Below are 24,332 nucleotides of genomic sequence, written 5' to 3'. Positions count from 1 at the left end.
TTACTTCGTGTAGTGCTTTTGTTTTATATAATTAGGAGTAATGTTACTGTGTTTACTGGGTCTTAGTGTCCACATGTCATTAACTCATGAGAACTCATTGTTAATTTCACAGCTGAAAGAGCAGAGGTGAGCGATGAACTGGATTTGGTTCGGGACTAGCCACGCCTTTTCAAATGTCAGCTTGAACTCAGCTAGCCTTCCTCTTTTCAGATGTCAACTTCTCACGGGTCTTTGCTGTCCTATCTCCCTCTTCTTCCTCTGCAGGTGTTTCCCCTTTAGCCAGGCCAGTTTCGTCTTTCCCTTGGAACCGGCTGTGTATTACTTCCCACCCATGGGGCCCTCATCACACTTACTGTTGCTGTGGGATGAAGCTTGCTTTCAGAGGTACCCTCACCTCATCTCTCTGCCTGGCCAAACCCCACTCATTTTCCTGTACTCAAGTCACACCTGGCCACTTCCTGCTAGCCCGTCTCTGGAGTCAGTGCTAAGCAGGAGGCTCTTTCTAAGGTTACCCAGCAGGTATACGAGGCATGTCCTAAAGTATTGTGTTCAGTGGATGGATTCCATTTTCTGTGGGTACAGAGACACATTCTGCAAGTCAAAATAAATACATAAGTAAATAAAGCAGAAATGAAGCAAAGAAACATCCTGGTGAGTGGGACTCAGCGGGCGAGGCTGGGAGGTCTGAGCTGCAAGCCATGTGCACCTCTCAGTTCTTCAACTTTGCCTGGAAGCTTTGCTTTCCCGCTTTCACCTGAACACGACCATCTCCTGTGCAGAGATGGCTCTCGTTGGTGTGTCATTTTGAGCACTTGGTGTTGGGGCTATAATTGACACAGCCCTGCCCTCAAGGAGTTCCCTGTGGGGTCACAGAGAAGGACCTAAAACCAGCCCAGTGCAAGCACGGGCCCCCAGGAGGTGATGGTGCCTGAACACTCCCCATGGATTCTCTCGCCTCAGCCCTTTCCTGAGGTTGGAGGGGCTCGGGTCCCCTTCTTAGGATTCTCAAAGGGTGCTGCCCTCTTCGTGGAACATTTGCCCTCATTCTGCCCAGCTTGCTGGGGGAGGCTGCCCACCTGTTTTTCCTCTGGCAACCCTGGGTTCTGCTCTGTAACTTACTCAGGTGCAGGGAGAAGCCAGGCCCTGGAGAGCATGTAGGTACCTGCAGAGCCTGTGCTGGCGTGGTCAGAGGATTGTGTTGTATGGACGATCTTTGTAGGTGTCCCTGGACTATGACTGAGCCCTGAGCTTAGGGAGAACACCATGGTAAGGGTTGGGTTCAGGGCAGGAAAGGATTTGGATAAAGGATGGAAATTGTGAATTTCCACACCATTCTTCTGTCCCTTCCCTGCTATTTCTGTTTCCTCTGATTCGAGCCTTGGTTACCTTGAAAGTCAGGGAAATTGTTCTGTCTTCTCTTCCCCACACCCCCCACCCCAAACCTGGTAACAGCTAAGTAGCCATCTCCCCTTTCTGCAGGTGGCCTGTGGGACTGTCATTGCTCAGGGTCAAGGTTTGTGCTTTGGGATCTCGGAGGAGACAGGAGTCTGTCTGTGTCTTCTTCCCCGCCGTGGCTCTTGGACAGTTTTCCATTCCTGACTTGGTGCTTTCCCCCATTCCCAGGAGGTAGCTCGGGATCACTTATGGATGGGAAACTGGGACACAGAGTGGAGACAGTGGTCTGGTTGAGGCAAAAGGAAAAGAGAGCTTCTTCCCAGGTCACCCATCTCTTTACCTAGAAGTCCCTGTCAGGACCCCCATCAGCTTCCTGCTCAACCACCCTTGCTCCTCTTATTAAGGAAGGATCTATGCAGAATGTGTGTAGGTTTGGAAGGAAGAGGGTTACAGCTCATACTAATTTTGGGAGAAGAGGGTTACAGCTTATACTCATCTGAGGCTCAGAGCAGGTTATGGCGAAAGGAGAGCTTCTTAGTTGGGCGTCTGGGTAAGAAGAGGATGGGGCAGTGGAAGGAGCACTGACCCGGTGCCCCCTGGGCAGACGGGCTGGGTGGTCCCAGGCACATCTCATCATCTCTCTGGGCCTCAGATTCCTCACCTGTGAAATGAGAGGTTTGGATGAGATGGTCTCTGAGATCCCTCCCTCCCGGGGCTGACATTACACGATCCAGTGTGAATGTGTGTGTGTCGGGGGTGGATGATGACCCCGCGTTCTGTCTAAATCTGTGTCACGCTACAGGGCGCCCAGGCTCCCTGCTTCCTGGGCTCATTGCGGGGGCCAGAGCTCCCGATGGGGAGTCTTCACCAAGCGGTTCAGTGGGGAAACAGCTGACTGGAGCCCACAGGTTCTCCCTTCCCCCTTTGCTGCTCGGAGCGTGACAGATGGCCTTGCTGAGACAAGATGCTCCGGCCACATGAATCATGCCAGGGACCTAGAATATACCAAGGGCAGCCTTCCTCCTGGAAGCAGGACGCAGCTCATCACAGGCCACCTCTGTCCTTGGAGCTGAGTGAGGGGGCGTCCTGGCCTGTCAGAGCTCTGCGGCTGGTTTCCCACTCGGTCCTCTGAATCAACAACACAAGGCTTTTTCAGGCAGGGCTCCAGACCACTTGTTGTTTAATCACGAAGTTGTGTCTGACTCTTTGCGACCTCCATGGACTGTAGCCTGCCAGGCTCCTCTGTCCAAGGGGTTTCCCAGGCAAGGATACTGGATTGGGTTGTCATTTCTTTCTCCAGGGGATCTTCCCCACCCAGAGATCAAACCCATGTCTCCTGCATTAGCAGGGGCATTCTGTACCACTGAGCCATGAGGGAAGCCCTCCAGTCCACTTAGGCACTTTTAATCTTGTGCCTCTGTGCCCAGCACCAACAGAAGTGAGGGAGACTGCTTGTGCAGCACACGAAAAGTGGCCGTGAGACACAGAAATGAGAAGTGTTAAGGCTGTGGATCATACTTCGCCTTCTTTCCTAACTTTCCCAGGAGTTTTGCTCTCTGTGGGAAACTCAAAGATTTTGAGAAGTAAGCATTTCCCCCTTAAGCTTGACACTGGGAGCCATGTGGTCTCACGGAAGGAACACTGCTTGGGAGTCAGAGAGACTCGGATTTAGGCTACTTCTTGTGCCCCTGACATTGGGTGTGTCTCTTGGAGCTCCAGGATTCTCATCTGTAACACGTGGACACGACAAAAGAGAGCAGCGCGGTTTTAAGACGGCCTGAAATGATGTGCGCCAAGTATCACCTGGGCTCCCCAGGTGGTGCTAGTGGTAAAGAACCCGCCTGCCAATGCAAAAGACATAAGGAACGCACCAGTTTGATCTCTGGGTCAGGAAGATCCCCTGGAGGAGGGCATGGCAACCCACTCCAGTATTCCTGCCTGGAGAATTCCATGGACAGAGGAACCTGGCGGGCTACAGTCCATGGGGTTGCAGTGAGTTGGACACGACCGAAGAAACTTACCGTGAAGGTATCACCCAGAACCACATTCAGTGAAGGGCTGCCCCTTTCCCCGCTCTTTCTATCTCTTGTTATTTTAGGTATACACAGGCTCTAGTTGGGTTTCCCTTTTTAAAGTAGTATGGGGATTTAGGCAGCCAGAAAGCCCTGCTTTCTGCCAAGTCAGCCAGGGGTAGTTTTATCCCTCTCACGAAAAAGAAAGTGAAGTCACTCAGTCGTGTCCGACTCTTTGTGAGTCCATGGACTGTAGCCTACCGGGCTCCTCTGTCCATGGGATTTTCCAGGCAAGAGTACTGGAGTGGGTTGCCATTTCCTTCTCCACCAAAACGGGCAGATTTGTTCCAGCTGAAGCCACGGAAGGCATCGATCCCCAGCCGCTCCTTCCTACTGTGTGCGGGCCTCTTGCTATATCTGGACCCAGCCTTAACTCCGAGCACTTGGCCCCCTGAGAACACTGCCTTGTCTTGTTATGGCCTTTGGCCTGATTGAATGGGACAGCTGGCCAGTTTTATGGCTCTGCTGGCCTCTCAGCTGACAATTAAAATGCTTTTGCCCCAGGAGGAAGGCAATATATTTCTCTTGCTCTTTCGTCTGCTGCCAAGGTCAAAGGGAATGCCCTTTCTTGCATCCCCGTCCCGACTTACCCAAATCAATGTAGCATTTTTGTGGCATGGTTTCTTTTGAGACCCTGGAATATTCAGAGTGGGTGAAAGAGATTTTATTTTAAGTGTTATTGTCTTCTTTTGGAAGGAGAATGGAGTATGATTTCCTCTTTTCCTTCTTGGTATTACAGCTTTATTTCCAAATCTGGTTGTGCCCAGCACTTAAAAGTTCCTCAAGAAATGTTTGTGGTTTTGATCATCACAAATTCCAGCCTTGTGCCTTTTCCCGTGCATGAATCCCCTTGCCCCCAGATACCTTCTCCAGAAAACACTCAAGCTCTCCTCCTTTAGAGCCCACACTTGAGAGATGAACCCCCTTTTCCACTTCAAATGAGCCCACGTGAGCTCTGGGTGACACTGGTTTTGAATCCTCGCTCTGATGCTAGCTGGGACCTTCGGAAAAGGATGTACTCTCTTGGTTTCTGCAAATGTAAAATGGGAATAATTGTAATCCCACTTCCCTCATTTTACTGGGTAGAAGTGAGGATTAAATAAAATCGTGTAGGTGTAGCTCTTAGCAGTGCCCAACACACAGTAAGTGGCGCATACATCTATTGTAATTCCAGCAGCTATATTCCCTTGGTATTTACATCCACAATTAGTGATCTTGTACTTTTGGGTATGATTTGTCTTATAGTTGTATTTTCAGCATTTTATTTATATTTTCTCCAATTGCACTATAGATTTTTTTTTCAGTAAGTTTTTTTGGGGTGGGGGGCACACCATGTGCCGTGGGATCTTAGTTCCTCAGCAGTGAAAGCTCAGAGTCCTAACCACTGGAGAACCAATATGTATGTAGGTCCATGTTGGTTGTTTGTTTTATATATAGTGTGTATATGTTAATCCCAATCTCCTAATTTATACCCTGCCCACTAGGATTCTTGACAGCAGAAGTGTTGTTGTTTTTCCTTCTTCCATCTTCCCTGCTCCTGTCTCCCCTGCTCCCCTACCCTGCCTAACATAGGACTTACATATGGCAGTCCAGATGTTTGGCAGCAGTTCCAATTTTGCTGTGAAATCTTGCCTTTTCTGTTCCTACTTCCTTTCCGGATGGACTCAAACTCCTTTACTGAGTGAGCTGCCTTTATGGTTGTCCAGCCTTGGCTTCCATAAACTTTTTGGGAGCTTGGGGCCCTATGGAAAGGGTTCCTTGAAGTTGCTTGGAAAGTCAGACGCCTAATGTCTGCCTCTGGAATTGCCTACCTCTGAAGGCTCCGTCTGTCTGCCCATCCCTGGGAGCAGAGTTGGGGCACCCCAAACCTGGCACAAGGGCGAGGTAGTGATGGATCTTGAAGGTAAGATCTTCCCCTGCAAATCCTAGTGACTTGTTTCCAACCTGGTGTGCCTGATACAGCAGTGTAACAGGAAGAAGGATGATGATTGGGAAAAAAAAGTTATCCCAGATTCCACTGTGCAAATCTGGCTGTTTTAATGGTTGTATATGATTTGCTCAATAGACCTCATCTTCTCCTACCATTATAGTCATAGTTCACAGACTATCTGGACATTTATTATATTTATTTGTTCCTGCCTTCTGTTAAGCTTCAGAATCCAAGAGGAAGGGCAAAGGGCCATGGCTGAGTGAAACAGAGATAGTCTTCAGTTTCCAGTGACCCTAATTTTCTCTTGTGACTATTGGTAAGGTTAGAGCTTAAAGGAACCTTCTTTTGTGACCTGGAGAAGTTGAGTGGCGTGCTGGGTTACTGAATCTCGTGACTGTGTTCTTTCTCTCAGCCACTCCCAAACCCTGACAATGGCCAGTTACTCTGCCTGTGGTGTGGTGGGCAGTGGTGGCTTGAGGCTCTTGACACCAACCAGGGAATCAGCGATGACTAACTTACAGGACCTGGAGGTCGGAGTGAAGTCTGTCTTTCCTGCTTGCCAACAGGAACTTGGTCATTTTCTTCTCTGTATTATGTAGAAGGATAACAGTATTCACTGGTTTTCTAGGTGGTTTAATTTTCAGGAGGAAAAAAACAGTAAAAAAATCTTTGTTTCTTCCCCCCCCCACCAGTATGGCTGAGATATGATTGACATATAGCATTGTGTACATTTAAGGTGTACAACATGATTACCTGATACGCATAAATATTGTGAAATGATCACCACAGTAGGAGTAGTTAATGCATCCATCACCTCACATAATTACTGTGTTTTTGTGTGGTGAGAACATTTAAGATTTATTCTCCTAGCAGCTTTCAAGCATATAATCCAGTGTTGTTAACTATAGTCTCCATGCTGTACATTAGATCCCCAGAACTTATTTATCTTATAACTGGAAGTTTGTACTCTTTGACTGGCATCTCGTTTCTCCCACCTCTCAGCCCCTGGGAACCACCATTCTGTTCTGTTTCTATGACTCTGACTTTTTTTAAGATTCCACAGGTCAGTGAGATCATACAGTATGTGTCTTTGACTTTTTTCACTTAGTGTAATACCCTCAAGGTGCATCCATGTTGTCACAAATGGCAGGGTTTCTTTTTTTTATAGCTGAAGAATATTCCATAATATATATACACTTCGTCTTTACCCGTTCATCCAAAGACAGACACTTAGTTTTTTATGTAACTTGCTAATTGTGAATAATGCTACAGTGAACATGTAAGTGGAGATATCTCTTCTGGATAGTGATCTCATCTCCTTCGGATATATACCCAGAAGTGGGATTGCTGGATCATAAGGTCCTTCTATATTTAAAGTTTCCTTGAGGAACCTCATACTGTTCTCTATAGTGGCCGCACCAGTTTACATTCCCACCAACAGTGCACAAGGATTCCCCATCCCCCACACCCTCACCAACACTTGTTTCTTTTTTTTTTTTGGTAGTAGCCACTCTAACGTGTGCAAGGTCAGGTACACAAAAGGTAACCCTCACTGTGGTTTTAATTTGCGTTTTCCTGATGATTAGTGATGTTGGACAGCTTTTCGTGTGCCTGTTGGCCGTCTGTGTATCTTCTTAGGAAAAATTTCTATCCTGGCCCATTTTTTAATCAGATTGAAAAACATTTTTATATCTTAAGTAGTGAACTCCTGGCTACCTGAATTTAGATATAGGAGGCCCAGGGGTGGATCAGTAATCTCACTACCATTGGCAAATCTTCTCCCCTCCCTACCCACAATGCCATAGGAGACCTACCCTTCCTAATTATTTGGATTAAATTACTTGTCTGTCCCAAGTGCATAGCAGCTGGTGACATGGAAGGATACTCCATCAAGTCCCATGGATGGTAATGGAAAATCAACTTACGTTTTCCCAGGAAAAGCTTCTCTAGGGTGATTTAAGATGATTAATGTGCTGTGGCACTATCTGATTTTGTTCCCTTAGCTTGTTATTCATGGTGAAGCAATACATGTCCCTTTACTTTCCCCACCCCCTGTATTCTTAGAGTTAGGATGAAGAATAATCATATTTTGTATTTGGTGCCATCATAGGGGTTGATTTGGAACAGTATCTAAGGTACTCCAGGCAGAGGTGGTGATCACCCCCATTTAACGGTAGAGGAAACTGAGGTTGAGAGAGGCTTAACACCTTGCCCAAGAACAGAACTAGAGAATGATGGTGCCTGAACTCGAATCCCGTGGCTTGTGGGGCTGATCGTCCCCACATCTGGAGCTGCAGGGGGGTGATCCTGCACTGTTCCAGCTCAGGGGCCTCTGGCGCCTCTGGAAGTTTCTGCTCTATTGGTTTTATCTTGGTTTTGCTTGTGTTTATGTTATGGTTTTGTGTTTGGTTAAACAAGGGACATGTCTGCTAGATTTCCAGATAAGTTCACAGATGCTTGTTTATGGAATTTAAAAATTTCTAACCAGAAGAGTAATGTAAACATTTAGAAAGTGTCTGGACACATTTATTAATGGCACAGCCCTTCGTGGTTGTTCAGATGTCACAACTCTTAGCTCCGTGTCATCTGGGAGGTAAGCAGGCCTTCCTGGGGCACTGCTTTTGCAGCTGAGTGTGTAACCAGATGGACTGTGTTGCACCAGTATGGCGATTCCATGCCCTGTGGAAGACAGCTTGCTAGGCATGCTTTGTGGTGCCCGCTTATATTCTTAGATTAATGCTGTGAAAAAGAAGTCACAGTAAATCCCCTATATATGAATGAGTTCCCTTCTAAGAGCACATTCATAAGGCCAGTTTTAAGTCCAATAAAGTTAGCCTAGTTACCCAACTAACACAATCGGCTATATAGTACTGTACTGTAATAGGTTTATAATACTTTTCATACAAATAGTATATAAAAGACAAGCACAAAAAACAATGATTTTAATCTTATAGTACAGTACCTTGAAAAGTACAACAGCTAGAATACAGGGTCTGGCATCAGGCACACAGGCAAGAAGAGTTACTGACTGCAGGTGGGGAAGGAGGTGGAAGATAGCAGAGCTGAAGAATCCTCAGCTGTAGGATACGGAGGGCAAGCTGCAATTTCACTCACAGCTGATGCTGATGACACAGGTTCTGATTCCTTGCTGGAACCAGATACATGTTCGTATCTTTGAAAGTTTGTGCCTTGAAGGTTTGTATGTAGGGGATTTGCTGTAGACTTTTCACCATTCATTCCTTACTGCCCTGATTAGGACTGATCACTGAGGGAATAGCACCCAAACTCTTATAGGTAAAGAATCCACCTGCCAATGCAGGAGATGCTGGAGATGCGAGTTCGATCCCTGGCTTGGGAAGATCCCCTGGAGGAGGAAATGGCAGCACATTCCAGTATTCTTGCCTGAAAAGTTTCATGGACAGAGGATCCTGGAGGGCTACAGTCCATGGGATCATAAAGAGTCAGACTGAGCACGCGTGCACAGATCTCTTTTAAGTGAAGCTTCCCAATTGTCCCCTTCTCCTGCCTCACAGACAGAATTTTGACTCTGTTGCTACTTGTACTTTTGCGCTTTTGTGATGGGAGGACAGGCAAGGGGACAAGGACTAGAATCCTGCACATTCAGCCCAACAAAAACATTTTATAAAATGGAATTTTAAGCAGGAAATTTGTGGGCTGCTTTGTGTAAAGACAATGAGTGGGAGGAAAAAAATGGATTAAAGAAGTGTTGCAGTGGACATGAGCCCTCTGCCTAAGAAAATAAGTCAAGTCCACCTAATTTGGAATTACTTTAGGATCCTCCTCTGGCCATTGAACACATCTTTGCTCACATTCTAACATGTGAGTCTGGCCTTATTTGCGTGGCTCTAGGTTGGATGGACCATGAATCTGGCCAGTTTTAGGCCCATCATAAGCTTTTTGGTGCTTGATTTGATATGTAGTATATAGGAGAAGTGACTGGGAATGGGAAGTTTACCGATAACAACCTTCCAGGAAGAGTAAGAGTGTCCCTGCTCAGGAAAAAGGAAGAAGTTCTTTAATAACAACACATAAGGCAGTGGAGCTTATTCCCAAGCAGTTTCTGGCTGTGCCCAATATGCCCAGCTTCCCAGGTATCAAGGAAGGAAGGAACAGGCAGGCCTTCTCCTGGAAACTGAACTGTGCCACCTTGAGAATCTGTGTAGTCTTGAGTTTTACTGCCATAGTAAGATCTTCAACTCCATCCCAGAGGAAGTACAGTATTCTTTGTAGGTAGGCTGGAAAGGTGAAGGCAACACGCCTTGTCTCACCCATCCCAGTGGGCATGGAGGTGGAAGGAAGGTATTGGCAAGAGCATCCGTGGCACCGACAGGAAGACGGTGAGTCAGAACAAAGCTAGTCTGACCTGAGGAGGTCTGGAGGTTGGTCCCTCCCTACTTAGGCAGAGAGGTTGAGGAATGATTCACAGGAAGCTTTAATCTGTGTCTCTTAGCTTTCTAGGACAGTTAAGGACTTGTGGTTCAAAATGGCAGCCCCCACTGTTTTGAGCCTTTGTGGCTGGGGCTCCCTCCCTCGCAAGGTGATGTGATGGGTCTCTATGGTGTGCCCTGCTGTTTCCTCCTCCAGCCTCAAATCCTTTCTCCCCTTGATGCCTCGGGTGAAGTGCAAGTTGCAAAGCCTGGAGTGTTTGCGTTGAGCCTGGGTGACGATTCTCAGTCCAACAGGTCCTTGTGTGAGACGGCTGTGTCTGCTATTATAACGATGCCGTAGGCAATATGATGGGTCAGTTGTTTTATCATATGCCTACATAGATGTCTTTTCCTCCTTCTTCCCATCCTCAGAGCCATGCTGTGTAAACACCCCCCAACAACCAGCACAGTATGAAGCCGTATGGAATAGTGTGCCAGGTATATATGAGACGGGCAGGGGTATGGAGAATTCTCTGGAAGGCCTTGATGGATAGACCTTAAAGAAGGAGTGGGATTCAGGGAGAATCAATAAAAGGGTGGGATGTGTGTGTGCGCACACACTAGGTCACTTCAGTCATGTCCAACTCTTTGCAATCCTATGGTCTGTAGCCTGCCAGGCTCCTCTGTCCATGGGATTCTCTAGGCAAGAATACTGGAGTGGGTTGCCATGCCTTCCTCCAGGGGATCTTCCTGACCCAGAGATCAAACTGGTGCGTCTCTTATATCTCCTGCACTGGTAGGCAGGTTCTTTACCACTAGCACCACCTGGGGAGCCCAAAAGGGTGGTAGGCCACAGCAGTGGCTTTATAGGGAAGGGAGCCAGCCCCTGCTCAGATAAGGCCAAGTGTTTGTCGATGCCATGCCCCCGTTACCTGGCTTCTTCGGGGAATTCCCAGACCTGGCCTACTGAACAGGAAAGCCAGGTAAGGAACTGAGTCTTCCCTATAGAAACAGCTTCTGTCTCTGCATGGCCAAAGAGCAGCGTTAGGGGCTCCGAGTCAGGCAGACCTGGCTTTGGGCAAGGTCCTCAGCCTCTGGCCCATTTCTACTTCTGTCAAATGGGGATAATCCTAGTTTTAACTCACAGCACCAGAATGAGCATTAAGTGAAATTATACATTAGCTCTTAGCACAGTGCCTGGCGCAAAGTAAATGCTCAATAAAAGGGAACTTTTCTTTTTCTTAAAATTCTGTTTCCAAGAGCAGCTGCTTCTCTGGTGGCAGTAGATCTGAGAATAGACTCACAAGTATGTCACCAGCTGCTTCTATGACTGTTGCCTCAGAACACATCACCCTTCAAACAAGAGCCATTTCATTATACTCATGGAGATTTGGGGTCAGGAAAGGAGGGCTCAGTGGGAATGGCTTGTTCTGCCTCTCGGTGTCTGGAGCCTCTGCTGGGAAGATTTGAAGGCTCGGGGTGAGGCTGCAGATGAAGGCAGGAATCATCTGGAAGACTTGTTCATGTCCGTATCTGGTGTCTGGGCTGGAGGACTGGAAGGCTAGGATGGCTGGTGAGGTTGCTGGTGTATTGCTCCTCCAGGAGCGTGGTATCTCAGGGCTCTCAGCCTTCTTACATGGTGGCTTAAGACTTCAAGCACAAGTGCTCCAGGGACCAAGCTGCGTCATCCTCTCTGGTCTGGCTTGAAAGTCACGCAGTGTCACTTCCTCTGCTTCCTGGCAGTGGAAGCGAGTCTCAGGCCCACCCAGGTTCACAGACAGGCCACAGACACATCTTTCAGGGGGAGGGGTGTCGGGTCTCATTGGAGGAAGCATTTAAGATGGGAGGTGTTGTGCCATTTTGAAAATCAACCTGCCATGCCTGCCCTGGGAATTCTGATGGCAGAGCTGAGGATACAAGATTTTAGGGAGCCAGTCATGCAGCAGCCCCCCACACCCACATGCCAAGAAAGAAGAGTGACTGTTGACAAAATCATCAAGAGTCTGACGTGATGACTCTTTTTTTTAATTTTTATTTTTATCTAGTTTGCAGCTGGGTGCTTCCTAGGCATGGCAGAGATCTGGCCATTGTCCTCAGTCACTTTGAGCCGGGTGGTAGGGATATTCAGGGCAGGCGGGTGTTGGAGATGACTTTAATAAGGAAAGTGGCTGTGTAGGGGCTGTGTCTCTGGCTTTCTGTCTCCTTCTGCTGCCATCTGTGTCTGGAAGAGCTCAGGACTGGAGTCCCAGCTGTGTTATCTGAGCTTAATTTGTACAAGATGGCAATGGCTATAGGTGCCCAAGTGGATCTGAGATTTTTGGGCTATAGGTGCCCAAAAGATCTGACTTTTTAAATAGTCATATTTTAGGATGTTGCTGAGAGCAAGGTATCCAGCAAACATGTGCTGGTGACTCTGGTCAGGGAGGTGATACCAGTTTTTCTGTTTTAATCACAGGAAGCTTGGCTATAAGAAAACTTTTCCTTAGCAGCATGAGGGAGGTAAGAAGCAGGTATGACATCTAGAGAAGAGATGAAAGGGAAGCTTCTGTGGAAAACGGGCTAGTCAAGGGGTCACTGAAAAATAGCTTGAAACAGGCTGATGAATTATTGTGCCTACTGGAGCCACTGTCGGTCTCTAAACAGAGTAATTCCCTACCACATTCTCTTCTATCTTCCAGCCCCCAAAGGTAGCAGAAGGCCACTCTTCTTGCTGTTGAGTCATGTGGCAAGCACAGACGTGGGCACATTACGAGGAAGCCTAGTGCCTTGAGCTTCTTCTCAAGTGCTGGTCCACACGTGTATATGTGACTCTCGCTTGCTCCCCGTGGCCCATCGTCACGACATGACCAGCCAGTCGGGACTGGCCTGGAACCCTGGACACACTTGGGGTGTGAACCAAGGCCTCTGCGTCACAGTCCCGTTAGCTATCTTAAGGCCCAGGTACCTGACTGAGGACTGGCTCTCCAGGACAACACCCTAGCCAGCTGAGGCAAGCTCGTCTATCAAATCCATCCCCTCTGGCCTGATTCTTAGCCCTAGCCGTTCGCTGAGCTCTCGGTTGCACACCCTTGGCTGACACCGTGAAGCGCAGGGCCCTGGCATCTGGGGCTGGCCCACGGTGCCAGGCCAGTGCAGCACGGAGCTCTTCTGGTCTTAGCGTGTCTGGACTGTGGAGCGGCGTGTGGTCCAGACGGGGACAGTTAGTAAGGTGTGAGTTGGTGGTTACAACTGAAAGCAAAGAAACCATGTTCCTTGGTGGTTGTGGAGAGGCTGGAAGGAGATGGGCAGCTTTAGTCCCTACTGGAAGGAAAGAATAGGTGGGCAGATGTTGGCACAGAGGTAGGGGAGTGGGGCATCCAAAAGCCCCCCTGTACTCACTGAATGCTGGTACCTTCCTATGAGACTGATGACATACAGATTCCCTGTCTGAGCAAGCGGGTCATGCAAAGCCAGAGGATATTCCTAGGACTGGCTGGCCACTCTGTCTCCCTTTAGTGTAATTAATGACTCTGTCTCTTCTCCCATCATCCCCACCCCCAGTACCTAGTTCATTCTTCATCACCTTCCCTGAACAGTTAATAGGTTACTTCTTGTGTCCTTGCTGCCAGCCTCTTGCTTTTTCAGTTCCATTTGTCTCACTGCAGCCTTGGTTGTTTGACTAAAACACAAATCTGCTCACACCGCTTCCCTGCTTAAAAACTGCCTGTGACTCCAGGATAGAACCCCGCCCCTCCGTGTGGCCTGTGTCTTCCGGTCCTGCCCCAGCCCAGTGATCCAGCTCCATCTTTTCCTTTTCCCCTCATGAAGGTTCAGCTCCAGCTACAAGGGACTCTTTCCTATTTCTTTGCGGCATCAAGGTTTTTTTCCCCTCTCTGGCTTGGAATCACATTATTCCCCCTCCTTAGAGTGGCCTTCTGATGCTCTCCCATGGACTAAGCCCTGACCCTTCTTTACAGTTGCAAGAGCAGATGTATATTTTGTGACCTTCTTCCGAGGAGTTTCTTCCTTTGCCTGTTATTCGGCAGGAGATGCTCAAATAAGATGGGGCAGAGTCAGATCATCAAGCACATGGCAGCTGAAGCCATTCATCCAGCTTTGCCACTTCCTGGCTGTGTGACTTTGAGTTAGATCCTCACTTGATTCAGCCACAGTTTCTTCATCTGTAACTAGAGATGAGAACACTGCCCATGTTTGAGGTTTTTAAAAGAGATAGTGCTTGTGAAATGCTCAGCACAGTGCCTGGCATGTAGGAAGTGCTCCATAAATACATAAACCCAGTAATGATGATGAAAGTGGTTATAGGTGTAGCTTTGTGGCCAGAACGAATGGGCATAGAAATGTGAGAATGAGCGAACTGCCATCCTGTGTTTCTTGATAAGATCATCTCTTCATCCCATTCTGTTCCTCTCCCTTTGCCTATCTAAGTGTCAGCTGACTTTTTCCAATAACCGAAGCAGTTGGTAACTTTTACTGGCCAAACTCAGTGGATTTTCACACAGGAATGTTTAGTGGGGATGAGTCTTGATCTCTTGGAGTAACAGCCTGGATATTCTCTCAGTTCTCATTGTGATCCTGGGTGTAGGTTGTGTTTTAGAGACTAGTTAACCAAATCACTTTCCATCCATGTTGGCTCCTTCCTGGAGAGGAGGCTGGATGCTCCAGTTAGCCAGGATGGGGCCCTGAGGTCTGTGGACAGAGCCCAGGATCTCAAGAGTTGACCAGTTGGGGCACGTTGCCCTCTGGTGAGGGGCTGCTCCTTGTGCTTCAGAATTCCACCCCGGGTACCCTGACCATTGTTAATAGCACCAGGCTGGTCTGATAGGAGTCTTTCTGAGCCCTGGAGTGTGATGAGCAAGGAGAATCTTCCTGCCTAAAATAACCTTTCCCTCCCGTTTTGAACATGATGAACTGTCATTCCTGGGGTGGATGAGCAATGAGTTACATTTCCCTGTTGGGAGACCCAGGTGCAGAGTTTCGGCATTGATGCTTATTCTTTGCCTTTCTGATGTATGAACCTCAGCCTTTCTTACCGCTCTCTGGGGGATGCTTCTGCTGATCTGGAGGTGAATCACTGGGTAGGGCACACATTTTAGAAAAGGAAAAAGAGATGTGGATGGTGGCTTGGTATGTGTAGGGGCAGGAACTGAGGACTCGCCTGTGAAAGGGTTAATGATATTTGCCCTGGGCCAAGCCCCAGGAGCTAGAGTCAGGCAGACAGCTGGATGAGTCAGGCAGAGGCGTTTCATAGTTCTTCCAGCCTCATGGCTGAAGGGCCCTGGGAGAGGATCCTGTACATTGAAGTGGAGATCCTGGATCAAGCACATTTTGTTCTGGGCTCCAATGAACAGCCATGTTGGTCCCACCTGCTACGCTCCGCACCTGTCTCACTTGTCTTGAGGGTGATGGCCCAGGGGTGATGGTGAACTTGAAGAGCCTGGGGTGTCTCTGCTTTATGACTTCTTATCCTCACTCTTTTGAACATTTCACGTTCTCTCCCCAGCTCTCCACTGACCTTACTGATGGTTTGCCCAGCTGTGCCATCTAGAGGGCTGTGACTGAGAGATGGTCGGTGGTATTGAGTTTGCAGGGTTGGCTTGTACAACCCAAAACAAATCTCACAGCTTCTGAAGTGGTGTCAGACCTGGTGCAGGGGGGTTACGTGTCCTGCCCATGAGACCTTCGTCCCAACCCTCAAGCTAACATGCTAGCCATGGTGCTTCTAGCACACCTGTGCCCTGAGTTAGGGCTGGTGAGAAGCTGCCCCCAGCAAGCCTTTGCCACCTCACCTTGTCAAAGCTGTCCTAGTTTGAGTAGCTTCTAGCTCCCCAAATATGTACAGACTTCACTTCTAAAGCCCTCCCATTTACATATAAAGGGCAGGTTCCCTTCTCTAGAAGCATCTAGAGCAATGCTCAAATGCTTTAGCTTTAGAGATTCCCCTCTCGTCCCCCAGGTTCTAGTGGAAAGGACAGTGGACTCAGAATTACATTTGACTCCTAGTTTCTGGGGCTTCTCTGTCAGCTTTCTTCCGCTCTGAACACAATTATCCCTCCTTGTCCCTTCCAGTGAGAAGTAACCTTCAACTTGACAGAGAAAACTACCCTTAGCAGTGGCTCTGCCGATACAGGACATAGGATTAGGTGAGCAGTCTGCCCAATTACTTTATAATCTGAGGCTGCCCCAAGACACATCAAATCCAGATGTGGTTCGTACACTGGTGTAGGGGAGACCAGCATTATAGAGACACAAGGGCTTTTAGAGATGGATCTGTTAAACATCAGAACCCTGGAGGGGAGGGGCAGCATGGTACAGGGAAAGGGCATGGGCACAGAATCCAATGCATGGTTCACATCTTGCCTCTCTCTCTCTGCCTAGATGCGGGCAGGTTACTTAACTTTTGAGCCCAGCTTTCCAATCTGTAAAATAAGGATGTCACCCCCCCTTGCAGGGTTGTCATGAGGACTGAATGAGGTGATGTATGTGAAGTCCTTGTATTGTACCTAGGACAATAGCAGACATGTAAGAAACGGTAGCTACTAGTGTTATTAAATGGCCTAATTTTAAAAAATTTAAACAAAAACTGTGTGCTTCTTTTAAATGATTTCAACAATATAGATGAACATAGAGAAAAGCTTGTCACCCCACATCCCAATCCCATAGCATTCAGGTGTTTTTCTATGTGGTAGATAGATAGCATATTCTTAACAGAAAGGACTGATCAAATTATGTATTTTTGTATACTAATATCTTCTTAGTATATAGTCACATATATAGTTATATTATCATTACATTGCCTTCTATATATCTTTTAAATATCTGAGTTATTTCAAATCCGAAAAGATGGTACTGTTAAAGTGCTGCACTCAATATGCCAGCAAATTTGGAGAACTCAGAAGTGGCCACGGGACTGGAAAATATCGGTTTTCATTCCAATTCCAAAGAAGGGCAATGCAAAGAATGTTGAAACAGCTGCACAATTGTGCTCATTTCACATGCTAGCAAGGTAATGCTCAAAATCCTTCAAGCTAGGCTTCAACAATATGTGAACCTAGAGCTTCCTGATGTACAAGCCGGATTTAGAAAAGCCAGAGGAACCAGAGATCAAGTTGCCAGCATCCCTTGGATCATAGAAAAAGCAAAGGACTTCCAGAGAAGCATTTACTTCTGCTTCATTAACTATGCTGAAGGATTTGACTGTGTGGACACAGCAAACTGTGGGAAATGCTTCCTCCTGAGAAACCTTTACGCAGGTCAAGAAGCAACAGTTAGAACCAGACATGGAACAATGGACTGGTTCCAAATTTGGAAAGGAGTACACCAAGACTGTATATTGTCACCCTGCTTATTTAACTTATATTCATAGTACATCATGCGAAATACTGGGCTGGATGAATCACAAGCTGGAATCAAGATTGCCAGGAGAAATGTCAATAACCTCATATATGCAGATGACACCACTCTAATGGCAGAAAGTGAAGAGCAACTAAAGAACCTCCTGGTGAAGGTGAAAGAGGAGATTGAAAAAGCTGGCTTGAAACTCAACATTCAGAAAATGAAGATCATGGCATCCAGTCCTATTACTTCATGGCAAATAGATGGGGAAACAATGGAAACAGTGACAGACTTTATTTTCTTGAGCTCCAAAATCACAGCAGACAGTGACTGCAGCCATGAGATTAAAAGATGCTTGCTCCTTGGAAGAAAAACTATAACAAACCTGGAGAGTGTATTAAAAATCAGAGACATCACTTTGCTGACAAAGGTCCGTATAGTCAAAGCTATGGTTTTTCCAGTAGTCATGTATGGATGTGAGAGTTGGGCCATAAAGAAGGCTGAGCGCTAAAGAATCGATGCTTTCGAACTGTGGTGCTGGAGAAGACTCTTGAGAGTCCCTTGGACTGCAAGGAGGTCAAACCAGTCAGTCTTAAAGTAAATCAACCCTAAATATTCTTTGGAAGGACTGATGCTGAAACTGAAGCTCCAATACTTTGGCCACCTGATGTGAAGAACCGACTCATTGGAAAATACCCAGATGCTGGGAAAGATTGAGGTCAGAAGGAGAAGGGGTCAACAGAGGATGAGATGGTTGGGTGGCATCACTGACTCAACAGACATGAGTTTAAGCAAATTCCAGGAGATAGTGAAGGATAGGGAAGCCTGATATGCAAAGAGCTAGATGCAACTGAACAACTAAACAACAATATATCTTTTATGCATATTTTTAAAGTAACACATGTGTATTATCTGGTTTGACAAGCCAAGTTATATCACAAGGCTCATAATAAAAAATAAAGCTCTCCTGCTCTTGCCTTTCTTACTCCCTGAATCTCCATCCTGGCTAGTGATCTTCTTGAGGGGAGGTACTGGTTTTATTTATATTTGAACACTCTGTACTTAGCACAATGCATATGGGCCCTCTATACATGTGGGCTTTTGGGGGGGAAGGATTTAAGTCAACACTTATTATAGAACATGACATTCTACTAAGAAAAAAATATGCAGCTGAAACCCGTTTCAAATGGAATCATTTTATAGCAGTTTGGAGAGGCTGTCCAAATCTTTGGCTATATCATATGGAGATTTTATTGCCTGGAATGTGGCTTTTGGTTTAGATTTTCAATTTTAACGTGTCTATTTCTGTTTTGCTATAAAGAGATTTTATAGTAGTGAAATTGAACTTTATATTAGTTAGATTAGGTTAGCTATGAGAAACAGACACCCAAAGTAACAGTAGCTGAAATAAATCTGTTTCTCTTGTATGTAAAGGTCTTAACAGGAGACCAGTCCATGGCTGGCACAGCATCTCTGTTCCATGAGCCCTAGAATCCTTCCTGTCTGTACCTCTGCCAGCCTTTGGGCATGATCTTCTCCTCCTAGTCCAAGATGGTAGCTCGATCTCCAGCTATCACATTCATGTTCCAGGCAGCACAGGGTAGGAAGGGATGAAAAGAAGAGCCAAAAGCCCTGAGCTGATGTCCTTTAAGACAGGTTACAGAAAGCAGTCACATGATACTTCTTAGTCACGTGGCTGTATCTTGGAACAAGGTGCCTAGGAAATGTTAATGTTATCCGTGGCCAGGTGCCCATCTTGAAATGGAGGGTTCTGTTACTATGGGAGGAGGGGAGCATAACCACTGCAGGGCGACTGGCAGTCTGGGTCACACATTTTAAGCTCTTTTCCTACCATTAATCCCTTGTTAGCCCTTTCATGATACGCTGCCAGGATTGCTAATGTGGCAATTCGTTTCTGCTGTGTTTCCACTTTGTTTTCTTTCTCACAAATGCTGCTGAGTCTGTCCTTCTTTTTTAACCCTTCCTTGGAGGTGCTCACCCATCCATCCCTCTGGAGTCAGAGGCTTTGGGACACCTGTTTCTTCAATGGGAGATGACAGCAGACGAGTGGACCCTTTCCCCAGGGGCAGTAACCAGCTGTTTTTTTTTGCAGAATGGGCTTCCGGTGGCAGCCTGGCCATCAGCAATTCCCAATGGTGGGCAGCAGACCCAGGGGGAGGGGACTGCTGCTAGGTGCCTTTGAATCTAAAGGCACTGTAGAAAGGATGAGTATTCATATTTCTGTTTTTAAAAGGTGTGTAGGTGATACTGTGTTGGTAAAATGCAAACTCATTTAAAAACACTTTTCTCCGGGGTGTTTCATATAGCCTGGTAGTCTGGGGCTCTCCTTGTGCTTTTATTCAGACCTGGGTTATGTCCGGTCCCTACCTCTTGCCCGCTGTGGACCAGCCTGTCTTCATGTCACTCTCCATATTTGCCGTGCCTTCCAGAATGGTTGAGACAATTGAATAAGATTATGCACATGAATCATTTAGTGCCCTGCACACACGAAGGCGCCCATAAGCATGAGCTCTGGTTAGTGTTTTCTTCTTAATCAACACACACTATAAGTACAGCTGTCGTCATAATAGAATTTTTTTTAAGCTGAAAGGACATATTTTAAAAGATCAGGAGTGATTGATGGCGCCTCTGGTGAATCCAATGTAACCAGTCCTCAAACTCGTATTTGGGGCTACTGCCTTAACTGACTTAATTAGAAATCTTTGGGGATAGTTAATATTCATTCGTTCGTTCAGGACCATTATTTTTTGAACACTTATTAGGCCTCTTCAGGTTACAGAAGGGGAGCCATTACAGTTCAGATTTGCCCTGGCACTTGGACAAAATCCCTCCTCTTACCGAGTTCTCTGGCTTTGCCAGGAGTGCACTGCACACGTCCCTTCACTTTGGTTTCCTCTTTTGTACTGAGAGAGTGGATCCGAAATCCCCAACCACCCGATTCGCTCCATCTTTCTGTAGTTCTCCCGACAGGGATTTCTGGCTGCCTGCGCCCAGGGTTTGCCGGGAAGCCCCGTTTTCTTTGCTGGCTGTGCCCGCAGAACTCGGCGCAGCTCTGCTCTGCTCACAGTGCTGAACCCGGCTGGGGCCGCAGCCGCCGCCGGCATCTCCCTGCAGCCTCCGGGCAACGCCACACCTCTCCCGAGGCGGAGAGTCAGGGAGGCTAGGCGGTGAATCATTTGCCTCGGTGAGCAGGTCTGTCCGGCCTCTCTCGGCCTCGCCCAGGGGGACAGAGTGGGCCGGGGGCCAGGGTGGGGACAGAGAGGCCGGGGTTGGGTGCTGGCCGTGCTCTCACCGCACGCGAGTGGCCAGTGAAGTGAGGCTCTTCCACGTGGCTCCGGCTGATTCAGCCCCACAGCGAGCCTGCTGTGGGATTTTACTGCCGGTTCTCTAGAATGCTGGATGGGGCTGAGCCCGAGGTCTTCTTTCATCCTCTGGAGACAACGGGCTGCAGGAAGCAGTGTCTTCGGTGCTGACTCAGGCACCCTAAGGCCTGGCTGGGTCTGGTGAGGAGAGCTTTTCTCTGGGCTAGAATCCTCTGGTCTAATGCCTCTGGCCTAATAGCCCTTAAGTGTAGCTGGCCTTCAGCTCAGATGGGTGGGGGAGCTGCGCTGACCCCCGGGAGAGACTATCACAGCTTTCAAGGAATTACACTCTTGAGAAGGTCAGAGGTGGGCCACAGGGGCCTGGTGAAGATTGCATAGCACTGAGGCCAGAAAGCCAGGCATTCTGGTTCTTCATTGGTTGCTTTTTCCCTTTCTGCCTTGCTGCGGCTCAGAGATTGTTCTGGGAAGGTGCTTGCCTCTCAGTTGAAAAAAAAAAATTCAGAGAACAAAAAAGAGGTCATTAGAAATTAAAGTCATGATAGGGGAAATGAGAAGCCTAATAGAAGGGTTAGAAGACAAAGTGATGACATTTCAGGAAGAAGATCAAAAAGAGAAAAAAGATGAAAGAGTAGAGGAGAAAAGATTAGAAGATTGGAAGATCAATAAGAAAGCCTAAGACCTAAACAATACAGGCTCCAGAGAGAGAAAATAGAGAAATATGGGGAAGAAAACAACAGTGAAATACTTCAAGAAAACTCCCTGTAACTGAAGAACATGAGTGTTCAGATTTGAGAGGACTCACAAAGTCTTCACCCAAGGCGCATCCCTCTGATACTTCAGAACACTGGGGATTAAAAAGAGACTCAAAATTTCCTGAAAGAAAAAGACACGTCACATACAGAGCATCAGGAAGCAAAGTGGCTCCGGATTCCTGAACTGCAGTGTTGGAAGCAAGAAACTGATGCATGATGCCTTCAAGATGATGAAGGAAAATCTCATCATTTATGCCAAGTATGGGGATAGAATGTAGAACTTTTATAACAAAAAAGTGTACCTTCCGTGCATTCTAAGGAGCTGTTGGAGAATGCCTATCACTAAAGTAAGAGAAGAAAGCAGCAGAAAGAGAAAGCAGGGTACAGGACAGAGGATACCCATGAAGGGAAGCCCCCGAGGACTGTGAAAGGAGACCCCAGGAATGGAGCTGTGCATGGGACATAGAGGGGGCAGTTTAGATCCGGAAGTGTGACTGAGGACTGTCATCTCCAACTCGCCTACTGCCACTGTTCCGTCAGTTTAACCTGAGGAATGACTACCTGGGGATCCTCATCAGGATTCTTATCCATACTTGGCTGTCTTGCTCATGTGCTCATGAAACTCTGTTGCCTGGATAGACAAAAATGTTTTCTCTGACCAACCCCAAGAACCTGAGGTAGGCCCAAGTGAATTTAGAAACAGAAAATAGAGGGATTCCACCCCCCACAAACATATTTCTGATGGATGTCCAGTGTCTGCATCTCTCCCCACAATTCCCTGCAGTCAACTTTCCCCACTGTGGCCACCTACCCAGTTTTTCTAGCCCTCATATATGATCTTGCTTACTGACTTTCTCAGGAAGGGCTCTTGTCAGTTCTCCGGGACCATGGCCAGACACTGTTTAGCTTATTTCCTTGAGAGCTTTCTTCTAGCAAAGGCAAGATTTTTTACTGTATTGTGGGTCAAATTGTGTCTCCCTAAAAATGACATGCTGAAGTTCTAACCTGTGGCTATGACCTTATTTGGAAATAGTCTTTGTTTTTTCTTTTTTTTTTTTTTTCTTTTGGCCATGTAACGTGGCTTGTGGCCTCTTAGTTCCCCAGCCAGGACTGAACTCAAACATTCTACAGCAAAAGTACAGGGTGTCTTAACCACTGGACCTCCAGGGAATTCCAGAAATAGGGTCTCTGTAATCAAGTGAAGATGAGGTCCTGTGGTATGAGAACTGGCCCTTGTCCAATGCTTGGTGTCTTTATAAGAAGAGAGAATTTTGGATAGAGACACACAGTGATGGGAATGCCATGTGAGGACCAGAGACAGACACAGAGGGCAGATGGCCAGTAGAGAGATTGGAGTCATGCTGCCCTAAGCGGGGGAATACAGAATTGCTGGCAGCCACCAGGAGCCTGAAGAGGCAAAGGAGGGTTCTTTCCTACAGCCTTTGGAGGTAGGGAATGCCAACACTTTGATTTTGGACCAGAGGTCTTGCTTCAGACCTGAGATTCAGTAGATTTCTGTTGTTTTAAGCCGCCATATTTGTGTTAATTTGACAGCAGCCCCAGGAAACTAGTACACCTGGCTACATTTGTGCTTGTCACTTGCTTTTTCAAAACTAAATTACATCTTAATTCACAGATGTATACATAGGGGGTAAGATAACAGGGGCGAATAACTAAAGTCACAGCAAGGAGATCAAATCAGTCAGTCCTAAAAGAGATCAATTCTGAATATTCATTGGAAGGACTGATGCTGAAGCTCAAGCTTCAATACTTTGGCCACCTGATGAGAAGAGCCAACTCATGGAAAAGATCCTGATGCCTTGAAAGACTGAGGGCGGGAGGAGAAGGTGGCAACAGAGGATGCGATGGTTGGAGGGCATCACCGACTCAATGGACATGAGTTTGGGCAAACTCCAAGAGATAGTGAAGGTCGGGGAAGCCTGGTGTGCTGCAGTCCATGGCATCGCAAAGAACCAGACAGGACTTAGTGACTGAACAACAGTAGAAGTCAAGATTGTGAGATATCTGGAGAGAGGGGAAGGGATGTGATGGAGAGGAACATGTGGAACTTCTAGGGACTGGATGGAGTCAGATGGGTTTTTATCTTATTCTTTAAATCCTATGTGTTTTATACACCCTTTCATGTGTATATATACTTGACAGTAAGCTTTGAAAAAAAAAAAAAAACTAAACCAAGCAAAACACAGCTCTCAAAACAGAATTGGACCTATTGTTCAATCTGGGAGAGATGATGTTGAATCATTTGGGCTAAATGAAAGCTTGGGGATGTGGGAACCTTGGAGCCAAGGTGAACATTTAGCGACTCAAAGTCCCTTGTGCTAATGGAGATGAATAATTAATAAGGAATCTCAAAATGATAACTCATCAACCAAAGCTCAATTTCCCATTAGGACATATGGGAAAGTCTCCTCAGTTATGCCAAGTTTGGAGAGCCTGGCCTCCAGCTAAATGATGCTTGGTTGGACTCTCAATGTCCTTTGTGGCCCCCCTGCCTGATTCATTCGCTTCTCCCTCTGTTGTTCTAGCGGGGGATGGACTTGAGATCCTTGGTGGTGGTCTGTGTTAGAGAACATCAAATCCCATAGAAAGTCATTCACCCTCTCTGAATTCATGGAGGATCAAGATTCATTTTGGTGCGAGTTTGCCTTTATTCCTTTCTAACCCTTTTCTTTCTAACAGAGGCACCTGGTCTTAGACTCAGAACTTTGACTAGTGCAGGATCTGCTAAAACTTACATTAATTTTTGTTCTCATTTTATTTATTTGCACAGGTTACCTGATACTAGGAGAATATTTGTTTTTTTCCACTTAAAATAATGATATAAAATGTCTTCTTTTAGTAATTTTTAAAAAGTCAGATTAAAGAAAAGTACTAAGTAAATGGATATAGGTGGTAGCCTGTCTGGAAATAGTGTCCTTGGTTTACTGAGGTTTGGAAAACTGTGATTATCTTACTGCAGATAGAGTAAAACGTGAGCCCTCAGTTGACGCACATGTCGTCTTGAGCTGATCCTCAGATTTGTCACATATCTTTGCATACATCATGCAGGGGGCGCTTAAGGACAACATCTCTATCTTATCTATCCTTGGGTCCCCCCT

The 24,332-nt window shown here is 46.8% G+C and overlaps 1 protein-coding gene across 4 annotated transcripts in view; it reads left to right on the top strand.

Annotated features, from left to right (window-relative positions):
- Positions 1–24,332, top strand: part of MAP3K9 (mitogen-activated protein kinase kinase kinase 9) — an 86,713-nt gene that overhangs the window by 14,409 nt on the left and 47,972 nt on the right. The gene's annotated exons all lie outside the window — the stretch shown is intronic.

The sequence above is a fragment of the Bos indicus genome, chromosome 10 (assembly GCF_029378745.1).
Source record: "Bos indicus isolate NIAB-ARS_2022 breed Sahiwal x Tharparkar chromosome 10, NIAB-ARS_B.indTharparkar_mat_pri_1.0, whole genome shotgun sequence".
Lineage (NCBI taxonomy): Eukaryota > Metazoa > Chordata > Mammalia > Artiodactyla > Bovidae > Bos > Bos indicus.
This window is presented reverse-complemented; position numbering and strand designations above follow the sequence as displayed.